Source organism: Podarcis liolepis (genome assembly GCF_965112155.1).
Source record: "Podarcis liolepis genome assembly, chromosome: 5".
Classification (NCBI taxonomy): Eukaryota; Metazoa; Chordata; class Lepidosauria; order Squamata; family Lacertidae; genus Podarcis; species Podarcis liolepis.
This window is the reverse complement of record NC_139556.1, coordinates 22,140,717-22,161,426: the sequence shown is the minus strand read 5'-3', so window position 1 is coordinate 22,161,426 and position 20,710 is coordinate 22,140,717. Positions and strand designations below refer to the sequence as shown.

Sequence of the window (20,710 nt, the reverse complement as noted above, 5' to 3'; positions counted from 1 at the left end):
AGCTTTTCAACAAGGGTAAGCCACACGTCCCTACCTTCGCAAAGCTGAAAGCAAGGATATTATTTTAACTAGCTGCTTGAACTTACAACCGGCATCCACTCCCAAGGCTGCGAGGGAAGTTTTAGACAGGTGGGACAGACAGATCAAAGCCAATATCAGAGGCAACATTGCAATGGAATCTGTACAATGTGCATTGGGTTATCCCTCTCCTTGGAGCTTAACTTAAAAGTCACAGAAGCCTTCAGAAAGAAGTAAGCAGCAATCAATGTGCACCAGAATAGAGAGATTATATTTTAAGAGGCTGCAACAAATGGAGGAACATTAAGGGACCTATCACTCAGGCATTATCTGAAAAGAGCTCCTTTGTCAAACCTTGCATAGACCCATCACATGACCAAGACCTTATAACTTATGACCCCTGTCATAAATTATTGCAACAGTGTTAGCAACTGGTATCCTTGGGCAGCTGCCAGCGCCTTGGTACATTGGCAGAGTCCACTGCTAATTCCTGCCCTGGTTTCCCTTTAATTTTTTTCTTTTTTGGGGGGGACACAATGGGCAGTGCTAGGCAACCACAGCTAGCCCCCATTTACTTTCCTCAATGTGGCATTAACACTGGAGTATTGTGGGAGATTTAACTGGGGCATTGTGGTGCACTGCTGTCTAGTAAACACACAAGGCCCACTCAAAAGGGGGACGACTAGGAAGTACTTTGCACAGAGCTCTCTAGGACCTAGGGCTACCAGCCAATTAAGTAATTTCTATTGAGTGCCTGCATTTTAACCAATTAAGCTTTTAACTCTAAATGTATTGGCTTATATCTCGCATTTTGTTCAGTACGTTAGCTATCTTCAGTACAACAGTACATGTCAGTAACAAAGTCAACCTCAAAAAACAAGTACACCTTTAATGCAATGCCCCACCTGTTCAAAATGTATTCTCAGAGATTAAAGCTGGCCCCCACTGATTATGATAATCTAAAGCTAATTAATCTATAACTTCAGCCCAAGCTAAATATCAATAAATTCCACTCTAAAACTACTTTAAGATATAAAAAAATAAGGAGAAATTTCTACACCAGGGATTGGGTTGCCAACCTTTTTGGGGGGACCATATTTGCAACCTGGAGAACTGGCAGTCAAGAGCACACTGCAACCCATCTTCTGTTGGCTGCAATGCAATGCTTTGTACAGGCTCAGAGCTATACTTGCCTACCCAACTTTCACCCCCCACAGCTTCACATGTGGTTTCAAAGTGTTAACCCAAGCATTCACCCTTGTTTTGTGATGTCATTGTTGCTAGGGTGCCAGTGTAGGTCACAAATGGCCTATAAGCCAATGTGACATCAGCCAAGATCAGCTAGAAACCACTACTCCTTCGGTGGGTGAAGAGGAAGGCAGAGACTTAAAAATGAGAGAAAGGAGTTAACAGGTCAGGAAGGAAGGGATTGCTCAGCTTGCTCTGGAAGGAAGCAGAGAAGGCAGCCTAGTTCTCACTTAAGGTAGTTAACCTGTTTTTAACTTTTCCCATTTTGGACTGTAGGTGGGTCTCATGTAGCTGAATACTCTTAAGACTCAAAATAATTTCCTTCACATATAAAACTAGTGTGATGGTGAGAAGACTTAGGTTGCAACCCTTTCTCCTGAGAAATTAATCCTCTGTCTTTATGGTTCCATGTGGGTTTCCATGTGTAAGAGGCCCCATTTACAGTGGTACAGCTCTGACTAAATTTACCCCTCAGTAAGAACTTGGTGGAGCAAGGAGGCAGAAGAGCAGGTTGGACTGCAGAACGAATTAGGGGGAGGAAGTTGGGAGCATTGCTTGATCTTAAAGAGCCCTGGCTGGCAACTGGTTTTTAAAAATAGGAGATATATTTTCAATTGTGCATTCAGTCAACTGAGCATGAGATAAAGGGACAGCGATACTGGCTACATTCACACTTCACTGCATGCCAAACACAGGCAAACTTCTCTTTGGACCACCCACCCTGCAGCAAGCAGTGACGCAACATCAGATTCTGAAATGCAGGCACTCTTCATGGCAATTCCCATAGCCACATCCCTTTTTATACAACAAAAAGGGAAGTTTTGAGCAATGTAAAGTTTGAGCAATAAGGAAGAGCAACAGGATTGCTGGGAAGAACTAGTCACAAGGACACAGGGGAACATCTGCAAACTAGAGGCTATCCTTACCCAACATAGCACTTTTGAAAAGGATCTAGGAGTCTTGGTTGACCACAAACTTGACATGAGCCAACAGTGTGACACGGCAGCTAAAAAAGCCAATGCAATTCTGGGCTGCATCAATAGGAGTATAGCATCTAGATCAAGGGAAGTAATAGTGCCACTGTATTCTGCTCTGGTCAGACCTCACCTGGAGTACTGTGTCCAGTTCTGGGCACCACAGTTCAAGAAGGACACTGACAAACTGGAACGTGTCCAGAGGAGGGCAACCAAAATGGTCAAAGGCCTGGAAACGATGCCTTATGAGGAACAGCTAAGGGAGATGGGCATGTTTAGCCTGGAGAAGAGGAGGTTAAGGGGTGATATGATAGCCATGTTCAAATATATAAAAGGATGTCACATAGAGGAGGCAGAAAGGTTGTTTTCTGCTGCTCCAGAGAAGCGGACACGGAGCAATGGATCCAAACTACAAGAAAGAAGATTCCACCTAAACATTAGGAAGAACTTCCTGACAGTAAGAGCTGTTCGACAGTGGAATTTGCTGCCAAGGAGTGTGGTGGAGTCTCCTGCTTTGGAGGTCTTTAAGCAGAGGCTTGACAACCATATGTCAGGAGTGCTCTGATGGTGTTTCCTGCTTGGCAGGGGGTTGGACTCGATGGCCCTTGTGGTCTATTCCAACTCTATGATTCTATGATTCTTTTTCAGAATTTAGAAATCTTGTGAACCGGTGAGATAAAGGATTTTTCACCCTTTCTCCCCACTGTGTTTGTGGATACGTCATAAGAAAGATTGTAAGAACGGCTTCCATGGGGATTAATTTAGACCGTTTCCGCTCTGCTAAGCGTCAGCTGATCTGCTCAGCTTCTTTGGTGGGTTTCTCTCCAAGAAAGATTGGCAAATCCTGCTCAGGGAAATGACATCATAAACCACACTGTGAAATTAAGTGGTGACACTCAGTCCCTGCTCTCCCACACCATGGAGTGTGAGCTGCAGCAGAGTCATTCCACCTCTCAAGTACTCATTATCTGGCATTGCCCAAGGCTTGGCTCATACAGGAGAGAGAATAGCTGAGGTAGGCTAAAGAGACATTGACAATGCTTCTTGCCACTCATGCCCAGCCCTTGATTTGGGTCTTGGAGGCCCTTCGAGGTTCTACCAAATAGTCTGTTCACTGGGGGGGGGGGGAATAAGTCAAATTGTTTTTAGCCTGTGTCATGACTTTCAGAGCTTCTTGGACTTGGAAGGTACCAGTTGCCTAGTCCCCTCCCAATCAGGTTCTTTTGCTCGGAACATGTAGTCCTGCCACATTTCTGCATCAAGTATAATAAGATAATTCAATTACTCCCAGTGCCTCATATGAGATGACCATAGATTCTCTGCATAAGTCATTCCTCTGGACATGCCTCCTCCCACATGGGCCACACATCTTGAACAGTGACCCAGGAAGAAGAAGAAGAAGAAGAAGAAGAAGAAGAAGAAGAAGAAGAAGAATAGTAGTAGTAGTAGTAGTAGTAGTAGTAGTAGTTTGGATTTGATATCCCACTTTATCACTACCCTAAGGAGTCTCAAAGCGGTTAACAATCTCCTTTCCCTTCCTCCCCCACAACAAACACTCTGTGAGGTGAGTGAGGCTGAGAGACTTCAGAGAAGTGTGACTAGCCCAAGGTCACCCAGCAGCTGCATGTGGAGCAGGGAATCGAACCTGGTTCACCAGATTACGAGTCCACTGCTCTTAACCACTACACCACACTGACTCTCTTTTCATGCAGAAACTCCATGGGGCAGGTTCTTCTGAAAGCGTGCAAAATCCATACCGTTACACACTCTAAATTCAAACATTTTTTCAGGTATTAAGATAGAGTGTGCCTCCTGTATTAATTAACATTCCCCATGGGAAAAACTATCTGCATCAGTGTTCGTGGCCAAAATGTTTAATAGATTCAAGCATCTACATCAAAAGAACAATGTCAAAGAGGTTACAATGGATATAATAACTAATGACACTAATGACAAAATAAAAACAAATAAGTCACCAAAGCCAGATGGCATTCACTCCCAAAGCTTTTCCGAAGGAACTCAAATACTAAAGTGTAGATATTGTAACAACACAACAAAAATCATTCGTCTCTTTAAAAAAAAAACCTTTGACCTTTCTCAAAAGGAGCCCAAGTATGTTTGTTGTGTTCAAAGTAATATATTTCGTAGGGATCCTGGAAATAGAAGGAAATAAAGTGCAAAAGGATACAACCTAGAATACAGAAAGTTGCTGGTGGGGCTTATACCAGCTTTCATTACCCCAGGGAGGAGATTTTCGGTTGGGATCAGATATGAGAAACCAGGTACAAATCTCTACTCAATTATGAAACTTAAGGGTAGACAGGAACAAATCACCCTCACAATGGAGTGCAAGACATTGCTTCTCAGAATTAAGTCCCCCTGCTATCAATGGAGCTTGCGCCCAGCAAAGTGAGTGCAGAATTGCAGCCTTAGTCCACCTGTCATGTGTGTTGAGTAGATGAAAAGAAGTACCCCAAGTTCCATGGACAGTGAATGTATAAGATAGTGTAAAGCTCACAGGAAATAAAAACCAAGAACTGCATGGCCTGCCACAGTAAAAAGGGCAAATTCAGTGTCAGGAATTATTAGGTAACAAGCATCATAATGAAGTCAATGAGGTAAGTGGGTATAGTGTTACAGCCTAAAAAACCACAGCAATTTTATTTATTTTTATGACTACCTTGCTATGTTTGTAACTCTATAATATTTTTCATATTGTCAGCTTCCTTGAGCATTGTTTTAATTGTGGAAAAGCGGCATACAAATAAAATTATGGTGATGATGATGATTTACTTTCAGTTTAGAGATTCAGTCCACTCCCTGCCCCGAACCCTGCAATGTGACTAAGCAGGACATGATAGAGGTTTAGAAAGGTATAAACAGTGGATGCAAAAAGGCTTTTCACTCTCACAGCAGCACTAGAACATGGACTGGAGTCATCCAGTGTAACTGACTGACAGTATAGGGATCAGGAAAGACAAAAGAAAGTGCTTCTTAGCACAATGCACAATTAACTTACAGAGTTCACTACCACAGGATGTAGCAATGGCCACTAGCTTAGACGGCTTTCAAAAAGTATTAGACAGATTCGTGGAATATAGGCCTGGCAATGCTCATTAGCCAAGATAATCAAATGCAACTTCTGTGTTTGGAGACAAGTGTATATCTGAATAGTTGCTGCTGCAGAACTCACAGAAGGCAGTTGTTGTCTTTATGGAAGGTCTTGACCCTTTTAGACCACAAACCTATAACTTGCATACCTTGGAGCAAAGCCTCATTTTGGGCTCCCTCAAAACATCTGACTGGTGAGAGCTGAAAACATTATGGTGGACCTTTGGTCTGATCCAGTAAAGCAATCAGAAGGATGAATGCCAGATTTAAACAGCTTTCCAGATTAATATATTTAGAGCTTAGCTTAAGATGTTATGCCAAACCATGGTGTTTACTAACCAGAATTTATTTTTCCCTGCTCAACAATCCAGCTTCTAGGTTCGGATACCTCTAAAAGCAGAGTAGTGGTTGTAACTATGGTTTGTCAATTCAGACAGCATAACAAACCATAGTTAGCACAAACCCTAGTTTATTATTCTGGTTTGTCCACTGAATGAAATCAAATCATCATACTAAACTATTAAGCTCCCATAAGCCTAGCTTGACATGTTTTCTCAACTGAGCTGTTGTGATTCCTAAAACAGTCTGAAATTTCTTGAAAGACTGATACCCTCTCCTGCTTTGGAGCCAGGGGATTCCTCTCAGAAAAGAGGAAGAGCAGGGAAGGTGGAGACCAGACAGTGGAGAAGCAGGGTCTTGGTAACTACCAATTTTAGATTGGCTACTAAGGCCAACCAAAAGTTGCGGAGTCCTCATTTTAGCAATAAAGGTGGACAAAATGTAGAAAACCTGAATGTGACTGGGAAAGTGGAAGAAGAGGCAGCTAGTTATGTAGAGAACAAAATGAACAGCAATTCCTTCCCCTAAACCTGCTGTTTAAGAAAAAAAAACTACCAGGTTTATGTGCATCTCATAATATAAGATTGGAATGACGGGACAGTCGTGATATAGTCAATACCACAAGTCTTGGGGCATTTAACCCACTCAGGCTGTAACTGGTAGGGAGGAAAAAGTGTCCACCTGTCCCAAGATACTATCCTGCTCTGGAATTTCCTCCACCACCTCCCAATTTAAGATATCTGCATCTTCGAAGGGGGGCCTTCCCCATAGATTAAGAACCATTAGATGAAGACACACACACAATAGTGTTACTTGTGAGGAAGAATAATGAAACATGCAACCTTGATTTTGTTACTTTCTGGGCAAGAGGTATTATATTAAAAATCCTCACAAACAAAAAACTCAGCAGCAGCCTTGACAGTCAAATACTTTTATCAAAATAAGAAGCCATACAAATCTTTGTACACTTATTCTTATCAGCAGAAACCAACTGTCATAACTTTCACAACCAGCAAGCAGCTCCTTCATCTTTAAACGTTTCTGAAATCAAGTGTCTGTTTCTGACCAAAAGCAAACCGTACTCATCTTACATAAGTCATTAACAACACGGTAACATTATCTTTGTCATACATAAATTATAGTGCATCTTCAAGGTAAGACAAGCTCCTTTAATTTGATTGCGCTTTACACACATGCTAAACGTTTCCTAAAATTATCGCAAGATAAAAATGTCTGCCAACATCCATCTTTCTGAGCTTAAAAGAAACAAACAAACATTCACAATTCATTATGTTTGGCAGAACTACCACACACCCAACCAAAATCATCTTGTCAGACCTATTTCCCAGGCAGCAGATGAAAGGGGTAAAAACAGGAAACAGGAGCATGTATTGGTTTCAGAGCCCAAATACCAAGCCTGACTTGGAAATATTCCTGACCTGACCTGGTTTATTGGAGGAAGGAGAGTTCCTTGGCAGTTCTCATCTTTTGGCCAAAGCAGAATTGGGACACAGGCTCAATCTCTGCTCAGGTCACCAGTTCAAGTCCACGTTGGAAAATCTGCGCAAACTGAGAACATGTGCAGAGGTTACTGCACATTGCCTGGTCTCCAGGTGATGTCCAAGAATGAGCATAAAAGTATCAGGTAGCATACTTGTAACCTAGTCAGTGTATACATCCTCACATCTTAGGAGACATGAATTTTGCCCAGCCAGTATGGAATCTATGCATATCATTCAGGCCAAAGGAAGCTAAGCTGTGATGCTGTTGTACTCCCATGAACCCTGCCAGCATAATCAATGGTCAAGAACAATGGGAGTGGTGGTCCATCCACAGGTCAAGACACTCCCAATCTGGAGAATGTACAAAATACATCTGATTTGTGTACATTCTCCACCATCCACTAGTGCATTTAACTTCAACCTTTTCAGACCCAAGACCTACTTTTAACCCAAACATGCATGTGGGAACCTATTTCTTAATTTTTTACCACATACTTGCATGGTGGTGGTGCTCCTGTTGCGACCCACCAACTGAAGACCAGTGCATTAGTGGTTTTCCATACAGTCTGGACAATTTGGATCATTTCTTGATCGCATTTCAGTCTATATATTAATATTCTTTAATATGCCTATTTATATTTCATTACTAAAATACTAATCAAAAAGACAAATGTATAAGGATAAATTAAAGATTGTTGCCTGTCTCATAATACACATTATTGCCTGATTCATGGGAAACATTGTTTCATGCCCAGGAGGAGAAGTATCTGCTTCTGATTTTAAACTAACCACAGAGTGTTAGTGAAAACAAGACAGAATCTGAATATCAGGACGCCCTCTTGGTGTCTCCATCCCATAGGTCTGTGGAGTGGGTGGCCACCGGAGATGGGGCCTTCTCTGTGGTGATCCCATGGTTTTGAAACTTCCAGTAGTTCAGATCTGTAACACGTGAGGGTTTCGGGAAGGCCCTAAAGACTTGCAATTTTTCTATGTTTTTAGAGCTTGTTTTTATCTGTAAGCTGTCTTGAGTCCCATCAAGGAAAAAAGCATCGTATAAAGTTGTTGTTGCTGTTGTTGTTGTTTGAACGGCAGGAAACCATGATTTCCTGCAACAACAGAACTGAGTCCCTGTGTTTGTGCATAACCAGTATTTTGGTACTTTTAACAATATTAATGGGATACTTCATTAAGGTGCAATTACATGATGTTGTTTTGCAGCCGGCTTGTTCCCAAACTATGATTTGCTAAGAAATAGTTATGGTAGAGTCCGTGTTAGGATTGGGGGGAAAAATCAGTGTAGGATCACCTCTCAGTCCCTACTTTATGTTAGCCTTTCAGGGAGCAATGAGTGTCATGCACAATGGAAAGACAAAACATATACCGTTCCCATTTCAAAACAAATACAGCATCTGAAAGATTGGTTGTGATTCCCACAAGGTGGCTAGGCTGGCAAGAGCAAGTACTACCTGAATGTTTTCCTACCCCAGCAAAGCAGGCTTGGAGCAAACAGTAATGTCTCTGACCTTGTAACAGATATCAAGTGGGGAGGAACTGAATGCTGCCTCTGAAAGGGAGATAAGATTCCAGTGCCAAGCAGGGAGCAAATCACAGAATGGGTGGTGTGTGATTTCAGCAAGCCAGGCTATAAAGGACTGCAGAAAAGATGTCCTCGTATGAGGACATCTGTTTTATAAATCAGCTTTCCACCAACCCCCGACATAAATGTTTAGCTGGAGGAAAATCAAATTCCTTATGCAGACAAACTGTCAGGATTGTCAGCCATGATCAAGCATCAACCACAAGCCCTCCTCACAAAGACTCAATATCTGCAGAAAACCATACAGGTCTTCTAAAGCCCAAGAACCTTTGCCCCATGTACCGTCACCACCCTTTCTGGTCCTGGTATAAACTTCTCCTTCATGTGGGCAGACTTTAGCCTGATCTACGCATGCAATGGAAGTGAGGAACTATAAACCTAAGGTGATAGAGTGGACTGTGCCACTTCAGACTGCAGCGTTTTTTCTCTTTTTTATTGCAGCATTTTTATATATTATTACTATTATTGCCTGTCCGGAAGAATTCCCTGAAAGCAAAATTAACAAGCCCAACTCTCCCAAGACAGCAAGGAGTACTCTAACACAGCTATCCCTCTGCTATGCTAGTCCCTCCCCGCCACTTTAAAATCTTTCATTCTTAAAGTCAGCAGAGGTAGCAAACATTTAAAAGTGACAAAATCATTCTGATTCTTACTACAAAAAAAGCCCAAGCAGGCCAGCACTGTGTCCATGGATTACAGCTCCTGAGGGTATCGCTGATTCTCTTCAAGGAAACCATGGAGAAAGAAAGTGAGAACTCGCTATTGTTCGTGTGTGTGTGTGTGTCTGCTGCGCTAGTTTCCTCCTTGGAAGAAGATACTGGAGTATTGAATAGCAACATTGCAATCATTATTTCATTTACAGCATCCACTTCCAATCTAAAGTGGAATAGTCTGTCCTACCCTGCATTCTGCTGCTTGTGTAATGGAGCAAGGCCATTGTCAGCACAACTACACACCTATTTGCAGGCCTGCAGGCCACCAAGCTGGCCACAACACCATAGTCTTGCTTGGCCTGTTCATGAAAACTTCCCCCAGTCACCCACTCAGTTTCCCCCCAGTTCTATGAAATAGCAAAATAAGATTCATTAAGGTGTTCTGTGGGGAAGCATGCAGCTCAGTGGGACACAAGATGTGCAGGCATGACCTCCAATCTTTAATTTGCATATTCCTACAATATCTATGCAAATTTAGGTTATTCCCATTTTACGAACTGCAAACCAAGGCAGATATACAGGAGGTTTTCAAATGGACCAAGCCTTCCTAGTGGTGCAGCAACAAACCCAATAGCACATATGGTTCAAATTGGATGGGGGACCCCATGTTGAGATGGCTGCGCTGCAAGCCATTGAACTAGATGACCCTTGAGATCCCTTACAATTCTACAATTCTATTATTCTATGTGGACCTCATTCATATAGAATTATTATTATTGTTGATTTAATTTGTATACTTCCCTATATCTGCAGGTCTCAGGGCAGTTCACAATATGGCAAACTATCCACTTCCAATCACAAACACAAGCTCAGGCTTGAATGCAAGGAGAAGAGATTAGCAACTTCTGGTGCTGGGTTGTGGCAAACCATAGTTTCCCATTTTGCCTAAACCTGACAAACTATGACTTGAGCAAAAACAGCATCAAAACATGCTTTGGGTTTCTGCTTTCTTGGCATATTGTGGTTTCCCACAAATCAGCACTGGAAGCTTCTGTTCTCCTTTTTGGGAAGGCGGAGAGAAGAGCTTAGGGCACGACACCTCCAAATCTCACAGGCTCTGAATTCACTGCTACTCATTTGAACAGATTCAACAGCATCACTATTAAGAAGGCAAGTTTATCAGTTATTGTCAAGGAATAGTGTGGTGGGGGGGGGGGGGAGGACATTTCCTGCCGAACATTGTACTTGGAAAGAAAACTGACATATCGGTTCTTACACAGTATGCTTGATTCCCCCTTCTGCAGTAAACAGAGCAGTCTTGGTGGGAGGACAAAGTTGATGAAGTGGACAAATGCAGGGAGAATTATCTATATACAGTGGTACCTTGGGTTAAGTACTTAATTCGTTCCGGAGGTCCGTTCTTAACCTGAAACTGTTCTTAACCTGAAGCACCACTTTAGCTAATGGAGACTCCTGCCGCCGCCGCACTGCCTCTGTGCAATTTCTGTTCTCATTCTGAAGCAAAGTTCTTAACCCGAGGTACTATTTCTGGGTTAGCGGAGTCTGTAACCTGAAGCGTCTGTAAACTGAAGCGTCTGTAACCCAAGGTACCACTGTATTAACCATGAGAGTCAAGACGCATGCCAGCACCTTCACAGAGAAGACATTCTACACATATAATTCTTGCGCAAGGTAGCCAATAAGATGCCCTCCTGATGCTGGAAAGCAATTCCCATCATCCGAAGGATGATGGGAGATGCAGCTCTAGACCAGTGTTTCCCAACCTTGGGCCTCCAGCTGTTTTTGAACTACAATTCCCATCATCCCTGACCACTGGTCTTGCTAGCTAGGGATGATGGGAGTTGTAGTCCAAAAACAGCTGGAGGCCCAAGGTTGGGAAACACTGCTCTAGACATCTGGAAGACACCACAGTGGCTATCCCTGTCCTAGGGTTTAAGAACATAAGAAGAGGCTATGCACCAAATTTCTCCTGTTGGGGAAAGGACAAATTCTGCTGTTTGGAGCAGGATCATTCTAGTAGTGGCACTGCAGCTGTGGAATTTCCTCCCCAGGGAAACCCACCAGGCTTTCACTCACTGTACAGTTTAGGCAGCTTGGAAAAATATTTTTGTTCACTTAGATCTTTAGTTCATGAATGCTTTTATTAGGCTATGTTTTTGCTATTTGGGCACCTGCATTTGTTGATTTTATATTCATCTTCATGTTTAACCAGTTGTTGGTTTAATCTGGATACCCTCTTAAGAAGGCACATGTAAAAAAAAATGGATTGTGAGAAAATTAAGAGCTGATTAGTGTTCAGTACTGCTCTTGCAATTACTTTGACACATGTTTTATTTCTTCTGTGCTGTGAAACACTTATATGCTTGTTGGAGTTTTTTTGGGGGGGTGTCCGAGACCAAATTTCAGAATCCACCCCTCCTACAACCAGTGTTCCTTGAGGAAAGCGTTGCCTAAAGTTGTATTCACAGTTAGGAAGCATTTTTACCATACAACCTAACTCTGATCTGAAACCATTTCCCCCACTACTTTTTTCTCCTTCACTTGATGACAGTAGTAAACAAATCTGCAGACTGAACAGTGGTCTAGTGAGCTTCCTGAAACCCAAACAGGAGGAACTCTCTCATTCAAAAGAGTACAGTACTGCAGCAAACTTCAAAGACTTCTCTCTGCATTCTTGGCCACTCACCTGAGGACCCCTTCATGTAACTAGAACAGCTAAAGGAAGCTGTAGGATGCCCATGCTAACTTCTAGCCATGTCTATCCCAATGCCATGCCCTTTCACATACAAGAACGGCCATGGCTTGATTTCCCTTTTTTGGCATGTCACTGGAAGTCTAGCTGTAGGTTCACAATGCCATGCCAAAAAGCTGATCCAGGCTGTATTCAATGGTGGTTGTGTGCACACAATTGATGCCACTGGAAGTCAGTGTGAGTAGGCGGGAAATAATTGCTGCCAGAGGATGAACCCATCATGTGAACACCATGCAGTTGTTAAGAACATGAAATCCCAAACCCCAACAAGCTTTGGATAACCAGTGCTGGCTGCATTTTTGTCTCACTATACATGGTGCTGAGAGAGACTATTGAGAGTCTCATGGACTGCAAGAAGATCAAACCTATCCATTCTGAAGGAAATCAACCCTGAGTGCTCACTGGAAGGACAGATCGTGAAGCTGAGGCTCCAATACTTTGGCCACCTCATGAGACGAGAAGACTCCCTGGAAAAGACCCTGATGTTGGGAAAGGTGGAGGGCACAAGGAGAAGGGGACGACAGAGGACGAGATGGTTGGACAGTGTTCTCGAAGCTACTAACATGAATTTGACCAAACTGCGGGAGGCAGTGGAAGACAGGAGTGCCTGACGTGCTCTGGTCCATGGGGTCACGAAGAGTCGAACACAACTAAACAACTAAACAACAAACAACACCACAGATGTGACTAGATGCAAAGGAGACGAGAGCTTCTGTACCATTAACAACTAAGTAGAAGAGCATTTAATCAGGTGCATCTCTCTGCCCACACCTGGGCATTACAAGGCACACCTTCCCACCCCAACTTCTTTTTCATCAACTATTTCTCCATGCTCCTGGCAGCATATATGATGTGACCCACAAATGATCCTGCAAGGTATGTCAAGCTGAGCAATAGCAACTGGCACAAGGTGAGCTGTATGGCTGAGAAAGGAATCTGAGCCCAGGTCTCCTTGGGCTGACACTAAAGTCACATCCACACCATACATTTAAAGCACTGTTATACCACTTTTAGCAGACACAGAGAATCCTGGGCACTGTAGTTTGTTTAGGGTGCTACCCTCACAAAGCTACAGTTCCCAGCACCTTTAACAAACTACAGTTCCTAGGATTCTCCATGAAAGTTAAAAGTGATATAATAGTGTTTTAAATATATGGTGTGACATAACTCTTAAAAGGGACAATAGCCCCACTGTCCTTTGCATCCGATCAACCAATATGGGGAGGGGGGGAGACAGGGCATTTCCCTCCCTTCTTAGCCAGAGCTGTGACCAAATCCCATTTTAATAATCTAAAGCAAAAATCACCTCTACAGATTTTCCCCAATGAAATTATCTTTGACAGTCCCAGGGAAACCATAGATTCATATTCACAGAGTGCAGAATATATAAGCACATTCACTTGGTCAATACATTAATACTGAGAAGTCATTTTCTGCTGTCCTCTGACCCATATATTTTCACCTAAACTGAAAACAAAGCCAATCAAATTAGCTCAAGTACTTTTTTAGTCATTGCACTCACTCAATCCATAAATTGTATATGTATATCAAAGTATGTACATTTCTTTATGTGGGTAAAGTTACGTGTTGCACCTCCAACTCCCAAGAGTTCCTAGGGTGCCACTCAAAACAAATGCAATACAATCTTCCACTGGTGGGCCTTTAACAGAGATGGCAACATGTTTTATAATGGTTGTTGTTCTGCCTCTGCTTGCAAATTCTAATTAACTAAACTGTTCCAAACTTATTTATCTTAATGAACCATTTAAGATGTCAAAAATGTATGTGGAGTGGCAGGTCCATGGAAAAGCAGCTTGGGTGTAGCAGCTACCACTACATCTAAAGAGACTTTTCAAAACCTCCTGACAACAGAGACCCAAGCTTAGGAATAATAAAATCCAAAGAACCCATTTTTGAGACTTATGATACCTCCACCTTTCTGGTCATCAAATGTCAGCGCTCAAAACCCCACAGGATTACAAAATTTGACAGTGGAGAATCATTCAGTACAAATAAAGCAGGTGTGGTAAGACCAGTAGTGCCTCACCCCATTATTGTACTCAGAGAGTGAAAAGTATATACGATCCCAGGTTTGCATCAATGTAGCTATCCTATTATTTGAAACACATACTAAAACTGCACAAGACCTTACAGTCTCGCTCCACGGGGCTTCCACTGATGCAATCCCCCTCCTGCCCTCTAAAACACTTGGAGAAGGGGAGGTGCAAGTAGTATCACAAAAATCTTTGAGAACTCTGGCAGTGGAAGAAGCATTACATCAAGAGCAAATGTAACACACCGGAAAAAAATTCTGAGTAGAAACATATGTAGCAGAATTTTACTACTTAGAATTCCACAGTAACCCCTCTTTGGGGAGGGGGAGATGATCCACAGAAGACACTTGTGTCTTGCCTTTCAGCAAGATACACAGCATTATTCATTTTGGCTTGCCCAGCGTGATCTTAAAAGTGTGCACAGGCTTAAATCTTGCACAGCAACAAACTCAACACACTTTTGTTGCTTATACAGCCACAAACTCCTTTTGGAGAAAAATTTCTTTCACAGACGCATATTGGACACACTAAGCAATACTCGGTTAATACCAAGCTCAGTAATATTATTAAAGTGGTGGTTTTTTTGCTATTTTACAAATGTCAAGTGTTAAGGACCACAAGCACTGCAAATCAATGGGATTCTCTCCTAAGTTTCCTCATCAAGTAAGACATTAAAGTCAATTGCCCTTGTACAACGAAAGCAAAATCTTCCCTTCAAGTTGAAATCATTTAAAAGACTGTCTTTGTTTATGACAGATATCCAGATCTGGCAACTAAACCCTGTTTTCCACAGACAGACCTTTGGTGTTTCTGGTGTTGCTTTCTGCCTTTTTTATTTTTATTTTTTTGCAAGTGGGGAGGACAGGGAAGAAAACCTGAACAAAGAAGACTTGAAAGAACCCAAGCTAATTTCTAGGTTTGAAATCACCAAATGAGCCAGTAAAACAAATGAAAACAGCTCTTAGTAACTTGTGGTGGCTGGAAATTTGTTTTTAAAAGTTTTGGGCCCAATTTCTAAATGTAGTAATTATTACACTCATGATAGCCCATTCCTGTTTAAGATCCCTCCCCTCAAGAAGATTCAAACCTTACACAGCTTTTTAAAAAGGTCCTGCACCCCCTCCCCCAAGAGCCTCAATACTCTGAAAAACGATCAACCAAATGCTTGCAACCAGTCTGAAAGTCACACGTGCTCCATTGCAAGACCTTGCTTTCAATGTGTCTTTTGTTTGATGGCTGGTGTTTCAACATCCTCGATCTGAACAGAAAAAGGTCAGCCCTAGTCTTCTGGCATTCATAAACCTGAATCAGGCCCTGCCAAAGGAAGATTGATGTTGTAGTAAATTTGCCTTGATCAAAAGCAGGGACAGTTGGAGGCAGAAACCAACTCTGCAAGATGAATCTCAATTCTCTCCTAAAGGGAGAGACAATAATGCTTAGAAGCATGTGGTTTAGCTAGACCCTTCAACAAAACCTATCCCTCAGTGATATGTGCATATGTAGATTTGGGGGGGGGGGGGAGAGAGACATCTACAGCAGATTTGCAAATAGGTCTACATTTTTCTTTATAAGCCAAACACACAGACCTGTGTCAATCACTTATAGCTTAAAAGGAAAGTAGCCAGGAGGAGATCTTTCTCAAAACTTTCCTGCATGGTCATAGCCACATTTTTTAAATAATATAAATAAGAGGTTTCTCCTGTAGAACTTTAATTTTTTTTAAGATGCAGTAACAAATACTCCACAGCAGCCTTGCAAACATTCACTGAAGTGACCAGCCTGTCTATAAACATATATAAACATTCCTGCCTTAGACCTTTGTGGCCAAAGAAGAATGAGAGCCAATCTTTAAAAAGCTTCCCTGTCTGATGGCTTGGAGGCATTTCTTACTCACCAGAGGCATTTAGGCAAGTGGCTATTTACAAGCCTGGGTACACTAACTGGGGAAGTAATATAACATAAACCACCCATATGTCAAGCCGCTAGTCCTCATTTTTGATGCTTTGCTTGTTGCTTTATTCCCAAGGCAGGCCACATTTCCTTTTATGATATACATCCTCACAAGTACTCTTTGAGAAAAGGTAACGCTTTGAGGGAAAAGCAGCAGAAGCCAAGAGACAGCAGCCTAATCCAGCAAGTCCAGGGCTGAGCTTCCACTTGAACCTTGGTCCAACTCTAACCCTTTTAAAGCTAGCACCAGGCTGGGCTTCCATTATCCCAATAATCCTCCCTTGTAAACTCCCCCCCCCCCCAATATCCAAAAAGTAATCATTACAACTTGGTGGAGGTGACTCCATCATTAACCTTTCCAATTCCAAAGGCCAAGTCTCATATTGCAGTTTAAAGGCGAGCTATGAGTTGCTAAACATGCTTAAAAGAAAAAAAACTGGCAGCTGGAAGCCCCACTTATCTAGAACTTGGGGCGCCAGAGCTTTGAACAGGCTTTTTGCCCTTTCAAATTTGATAAGCCCATTGCCTCACTGAGGCACACACTTGCATTCACGGTGCCTAAATAGCCATTTCATATTTGAAAGAAAGCACAGCTAGGTAGCACCCCAAGACCATACCCAGGCATTCATCTCTTCCCCCACCCCTCTACTCCTATTCCTGCTCTCTTACTGTCTCCTGGAAACCTTTGAGAGGGCATTTGTTCAAGCTGCCAAGTTAAATCCTCCACTCTCATGTCAGTCTGGGTGGGGGGAGCAGTCAGAACACCCAGCGTCTCTTAGGCCTGTTGAAGTCAATGCACAGATACACACTATTACTTTGGCCCTGGAGAATCATTAAGCCCTTTCAGATCAGTAACTAAAGACCAACATGTATATACAGTGCAGAAAAGCAGACCGTGGTGATGACAGGGGGCTGAGACTTTAAAAACTGGCTACCGTCTCAATTCCCTCTGTGACTGCAGGCTTACACATTTCCCAGCTACACAGGCTGTAGAACCACAATCAGGCAAAGAAAAGAAAATATTGTGTGCGGTTGTTCTCTTCCTCCTCCTCCTCAGTTATTTAATGATGCTCATAATTATTAAGACAGAAGAAGGCAACAGGCATCTCAGAAGGTCTCCCTCCTACAACCAAAGTTAGCAACCAGATTAGAACCTTCACACGTGCGCCCAACACACACCTATATCCAAAAAAGTTTTCAGGGCAGGCGAAGAAACCCGACCAAGGAACTTGTATGTCCCCTCCCATTATCTGCCTTTGGAAGCCGGCCTAGGAGACCTGCCCAAAAAGTTCGTGGCCAGGAATCCAAGGCTCAACTCAGATGGCTCCTATTTTTAATGTTTACATTCCTCAAGTGCCTTTTAACTGCCATGTTGCTTTTCGGGTTTTTTTTCCTTCTTCCTTGCAGCCAGCTATAGCCCAAACTGCTCTCCCCTAAATACGAGTCCCTCGATCCCTCTCTGCGCGCCCGCCCTCGGTTCACAGTACCAAGAAAGCAGGGGCTAGACGCTTCTCTCCCCCCCCCCGCCCGCCCGCCACCTTCCTTCACTGGCTTCCTGGACAGATGAACGCGAGAGGGAGGGAGAGCCGGGGGAGGCAGAGGGAGAGGTGGGGGGAGACCCTCCCCGCGCGCCCCTCCTGCCCGGCGAGAGAGGCCCCAAGTCCCAACTGGCTTTCAGAATCCAGACACAAGGAATTTGCACTCGCTCCGGCTTCCCACCGCCCGGAAAAGAAGCTCGGCGCCCCCTCCTCCCCCTCCCACCCACCTTTCTTACATCTTCCCCTGCAAACCCTCCTCCGGATCGATCGATTAGGCTCTCGCCGGGGAGGATCTTAAAGGAATCGCCTTTTCTCAAAACCAGTTAGCAAAAGTAAAAAAAATAAAATAAAAAGCCGGCCAGGAGGGGAGGAGGGAGGCAAGGAGGGAGAGCAGGGAGAAAGGACAACAAAACAAAACCCCGAACCAGAAGCTCTCCGGATTATTTGAAACCTTCCTTTGTTTTTAGGGCGCAAGATCGCGGCTCCAACCCCTGCCAGTCAAGGGGGCCGAAATTAGGAACGCTGTTTGGGCTCTTCAAACTTGAGACGCGCGCACATAAAAAACACCTTTTGCCGATCTAGATGTATATAATTGTGTATGTCTCCTTTCTTTTGCACTCATTCCGACCCACCCACGCTCTAACATGCGCACCGCTTTTCCATTCTTTTTTTATATATAAAAGCGACCCCCGGTAAACGTCTGGCTTCTTCACACCCCCCCCCCGCTCCCTTCGCAATCGTAAAATAAAGCAAGATATTAATACAGCAAACTAAGATTCAAGTCCATCCGCCTTTCCCCCAGGATCTCCCGGGTTTTGCCTCTGTCTCGCGATCCCCCCACATTGCCAAACGTAGAAACACAAGCTGCCCCTTTAAGAAGTCTTCACACTGTTTTCCTGGATTTCTTCTTCTCTGCACCCCCCCCCCCGCACCCGCGCCGCCGCTTCCAATCTTCACACCAAACATAAAACATATCTATGGATCTCGGTGTATTTCCTTATCTCGTTTTTACTTCCATTGTTTCTACAAACCTTGGCCGGAGTAACCCCCACTCCCCTCCCAAAAAAAGCACAAGGAGATGTAAATGAACTGAGAGACGAAACTTACCTACAGACTGGGGGGAATGAGCAAGGCTTGCAAGGAGGGAAAAAATCATACGGAAGAAAGCAGGCAAAGCAAAATATTCCCTCTTTCCAGTGGATCTGCTGCAGGTCTGGTTCAGGTGGCTTTTTAAATTTTACTTTTAAAAAAATCTCTTATTTCTTGCCTTTAATATATGTCTCTATATATTAAAAAATATATATATATTAAAAAAAAACCTCTCACAGACAGTGAAAAGGAGCTCAGTGTTAGTGGGAGAATAAGTGAATCAACTAGCAGAGAGCAGAGCAAGTTGAAGTGTCAAATTACATTGGCTATTTTATTACCAAAGGGCCCTGCTTCTGGCTGTTGGCAAAATCTGTCCCAGATTCCTATCTGAAAGGGAGCTGTCTCTCCTGGAAGGAAGCTTTTTCTCCCTGCATGTGCCTGTCTCCTCTTCCCCCCTCCCCGCCACCCCGCTTCCCACCGCACCTTCTGACCACCTAAAGTTAAAATCTTTAAGAGCCAAGTTGAACAACGCAAATAATTGTCTTTCGAGATTTCCCCCTCCCCTCCCCGCCACCCTCATCAAAGGGAAGAACTTCCTGTCGAGAGAAACGGAGCGCGGCGCGCACACCATTGCCCGACTGTTTATAAAAATTAATGAAGGGGGGTGTGGAGGGACACACACACACACACACACACACACACACACACACACACACACACACACACACCCTTTTGCAATTTCCAACCCCCCATAGGAAGACGTCCATAATCCAGTGCACTTTTAAACTGGCAACGCTTCCCAGTCTACACGGCCATTTAAGACCATTGTTTTACTCTCTGCGTGTGAATGGAAACCAGTGCGCTCTAAACATTTTGTATTTTGATACGGTCCTTGCGCGCGGGGTGTGTGCGTGTGCTTTATAAATACATTATAGGGGGGAGGTTTTTTTTTTGGGGGGGGTTAATTGCTAGAAAACCAGCAGCTTTATCCACGAGCCCCGCACGGCGTGTGCAGCCTGGAACTGCTTACTAGGAGGTAAATCTCATTTAGGTGTAATAGGGCTTCCTCCCAGGTAAGACGAGCAACCCGTCCCCCCCCCCTTCTATCCAGGAATTTAACCCACTTGAACCCAGCTGTGATTTACTTCTGAGTAAGCGCCAATAAAATCGGAAGGGGGGGTAGCCAATGGCAGGAAACGCGTTGACTTTTTTTTCCTCTTTAGGAAAAGTCCGATCCTTTAAGCGGGATTTGCAAGACGCCCAGCACAGAGAAGGCGGAAGGAGGAGGCGAGGATGTCCCTAAATCTGCACAACACCCGGATCTTCCTCTGAGAAGAACCGGGAGCGGGGAGAAGAGGGGAGTGGAAACCAGATCCCGGGAGGAGGAGGAGCTGCGTGTGTGTGTTTTAATAGCAGAGCCCCGGTAGCGAGGAGGCTGCTGGGTCTCGATGTTAATTGAAAGAGAGGTTTGTGGATGTGCGCCTTTTTTGTGGAAATCTCCCGACTACACAAGAGCTCTCGCTGGGGCTCCCTCGTCCTCTCTGCCTTTAAATTCGCAACCCGATCCAATGCCCCGTTAGGCGGCGGGGGAGCAGGGACACCGGCTTTTCTCTTCCTCTCGTCCTCCACCCCCGATTTTTAAAAGTATTTTTGGCGCGAGTCCCCTTTTTTGCAGCAGCCCGATCCCAGCGCACGTTTTCCTCGAAAGTCAGCGCCGGGTTTTTTTTTTTTTTTAAGTGGGGCTTGCTCTGTCCCCCCCACCCCCCTTTACGCGTTTCACACACAGGGCTTGCATACAAGCTTAGGCGCACAATACCACCATCAGGCTGCCCTGAAAAGCTGGCGGATTCGGATCAGCGGAAGA

At 43.8% G+C, this 20,710-nt stretch overlaps 1 protein-coding gene across 17 annotated transcripts in view; it reads right to left on the bottom strand.

The window, feature by feature from the left end:
- Nucleotides 1-20,710, bottom strand: part of ZMIZ1 (zinc finger MIZ-type containing 1) — a 375,034-nt gene that overhangs the window by 348,773 nt on the left and 5,551 nt on the right. For 6 of the 17 annotated variants that reach the window (XM_083502439.1, XM_083502424.1, XM_083502442.1 and 3 more), the window contains exon 1: nt 18,865-19,258. The exons of 1 other annotated variant lie outside the window; for it this stretch is intronic. The gene's annotated coding sequence lies outside the window, so the exon portion shown is untranslated. Of the gene's footprint in view, nt 1-18,864; nt 19,266-20,710 lie in introns of those variants that run through there. 10 more of the 17 variants (XM_083502444.1, XM_083502429.1, XM_083502443.1 and 7 more) reach the window with 4 other exon arrangements.